Consider the following 3,319-nt stretch of genomic DNA (forward strand, 5'->3'; position numbering starts at 1 on the left):
GAAAGTGATGCTTTGTCTTTGGCCAAACCTAACCATAATCTCCAACGGTTTTTTCCTGCCTCTGCGTATATGTTACGATCGAGTGGTCACACCTATGTTTTATATTAATTTTAATGAAATTGTATAGCTTCATAACTTTCGCTGTTTGTCTGATAATTTTTTTTTTTTTTTGGTAAAACTGTTAAAATTTATTACCATTTTTTTTTTGACAGAACTACATATAGAAACATGGAGAAGCAGATGCAAAATATTTAAACTAAAACACCTACTCAGCCTAAGCTATACAAAGAGAACAACTACGAGCATAGCAACAAAACCATAGGACACAAACAAATCAGTACGACCACTTGCCACAAAATATGGAACCACGGTGAAGCACAAGACCTGAACCCGGTAGATTTGGCAGTACCCAATGATCAGATCTAAGAGAATGGCTCCTCAAGAACAGCTCGCGAAAGACATCTTAACTGTAGCCACCATGGACAGAGAGCAACACCCGAGCAGCCTCACTCGCATAACATAAGACGAGCATTATTGCAGAGAGGGGACAACAGAGAAGCCACGAACAACAAGAGAACCTATACAAAACGGGTTGAGAAGAAGCAGCCACTCCAAACAAAGCAGTCCGGAGCCATCGCAGTAACCGGAAGAACACATCCACTAGAAACGCAGATCGCCCGGGCGATTGGTTCTAGTGCTGGGATGACGTGTTCAAACCATGGTAATCGGAGACACAACCTAACCGAATGACCTGTTACATCTGATAATTCGATGTAAAAGGTTGTAAACTTGTAAAGATGGACTTGCGAAGATAAGTTAAACATTTACTTATATTCAGAAAAAGTTAAACGTTTACTTATGCTTAGATAAGATTTTTATGGGTTTATAGAAGTTTCATATTTTGTTTTCTGGGGCGCTAATGTTAAGAAGTTCCATATCTTGTTCTTCATGTTTGCAAACTCTAAGACCATGGTAAATTTCACACAAGCTTTTGGGTTAAATTACACAAATTTCTTTTATGTATATATATATATATATATATATATATATATATATCAATCAAATTATTTTCATATATATGAGACCTGGCCGTAGTTTTTTGGGTGTAACTGGCCGTAGTTGAGATGTCTTATAAAGTATAAACTATGTCTATGCATATATTTTAGATTGAAATACACACATATATATATTTGGCATTTTCAAGTAGCGTCGTTAAAGATGTAGAAATGTCGAGCATTTCAAACAACTTAGTTTTTTGTCTCTTTGTTTTCTATCAATTGTCTTATTGTACGTCGTTGTTTCCCTTGCAAAGCAACCCCATTATAAGGTAAAAGTTGCTCCACCTTTTGTATAATAGACGCAACACGATGACGAGAGTAAATAAATGAATATGATACTTGAACAATTAATTATCGTGAATCTGTGTTGTCTATTTTTTTCGCATTAAAAATTTAAGCTTTACATATTACTAAAACATAGTTAAATAATGAATTATTGGAGTTCAAGAAACCTAATATCGAATAAAGGAATATTATCTACTCATTCTATGCCAACAAACATTTCATCAGTTTTTAATTTATTCTTACGCTATATCATTATATATCCTAACGACAATGACTTTGGACTTACACTACCCAGTATGCATAATTAGGATTCTTAAAATCTCATTTCTTTGAGCTACAAACTAAGTCATCTTTATATTTGCTTTTCAAATTTCTAATTCACAAAAAAGGTTAAGAGGTCTTGGGCAATTTGAAGATCAATGTTATAATATATTGAAATCCATTGTTCAGTCGTGTATTAGTTAGCCATCCAGAAAGGTCATTAAAATTCCGGGATTAAGGTTTGACAACACAAGGATAAGACTAAGCTGATTTTTTTATAAAAATCAAAGTTGTAAAACAAAGTATACATAGTACATAATATTAGTTTTTTTACTTGATTCAAAACAAAAAAAAATAAAATCCAAACCAAGAACCTATTTGAATGGCATCCAATACTTGGCTTTCATGTTTTATTTGAATCTTACTATGATCCCTTTACTATTGCTTATTGTTTTTGTTCACTATGTCTACGCTATGCTAAATGCATATAGTATGAATATTGTGTACACTATGGTGTATATAAACTTGCTTCCTGTTGATAATACATGGTGTACAAAATAATGTACATCGAGCTATACAATAAAGTACACTCCGTTGTACAACGTAGTGTACAATATACACTATAGTAGTATACCAGAGTGTACATCGTAGCATACACCCTACACCATAACATACATTAGAGTGCACACGGGGGCGTACAAATGGACGTGCACCGGGGTGTGCACCGGAATGTACACCGGACGTACACCAGGGCGTACACATAGCGTACATCGGAGCGTACACTTCTGTGTACCCCGGGCGTACACCATAACGTATACTAAGATATACACCGTAGAATACATTGTGGTGTAACGCAATGTACAGTGCACTGCAGTGTACACCATAGCGTACACTAAGAAATACACCGTAGCATACACTGTAGCATACATGAAAGCGTACACGGGGGCGTACACCGGAGCGTAAACCAGTGAGTACACGGGGGCGTACACCAGGGCGTACACCGGGGCGTACCGGAGCGTAAACTAGGGCGTACACTGGAGCGTACACTTGGCATACACGGAGGCGTACACCGCTGTGTACAATGTACAACGTAGCATAAACCGCAATGTATAGTGTAAAACACAGCGTACAGCATAGTTGTACAAGAGTGTACAACGTACCGCAGTGTACAACGTACAGTGTACCACAATGTACAAAGTACATCTGACAGTGGTTAGTCCACTAATTTAGAAAATATATGCAGTTTTACTAAATTAATTGATAAAAAATTATAACGATGTCCATGTACCATGAAAAGAAGTTAATCATACTTTGATAAAAATGTGTAATGTGGTTATAAATTTTAAAACAAATCTAAAGATTATAGGCTTCAATATATAGATCATTTACCGAAAAACTCAATATTTTCGTAAGGGTTAACACATAGATTTTGAGAAAAATTCAAAAAATATGATAACACTGTTTTAATACATATTTGAATCTTGCAATAACATATGATGATGGTCAAAGAGGTTTGAAACCTTTGTTGTCTCCGTTTCTCAAGAGAATAACGATTTGATAGTGGTTAGTCAACTAATTTAGAAAGTATATGCAGTTTTACTAAACTAATTGATTAAAAATTAGAACGATGTCCATGTACCATAAAAGGAAGTTTAGCATATATTAGTAAAAATAAAGAATATGGCTAGAAGTTTTAAAACAGCACTAAAAATAAT

This window comes from Brassica napus, chromosome C9 (genome assembly GCF_020379485.1).
Source record: "Brassica napus cultivar Da-Ae chromosome C9, Da-Ae, whole genome shotgun sequence".
NCBI classification, from domain to species: Eukaryota; Viridiplantae; Streptophyta; class Magnoliopsida; order Brassicales; family Brassicaceae; genus Brassica; species Brassica napus.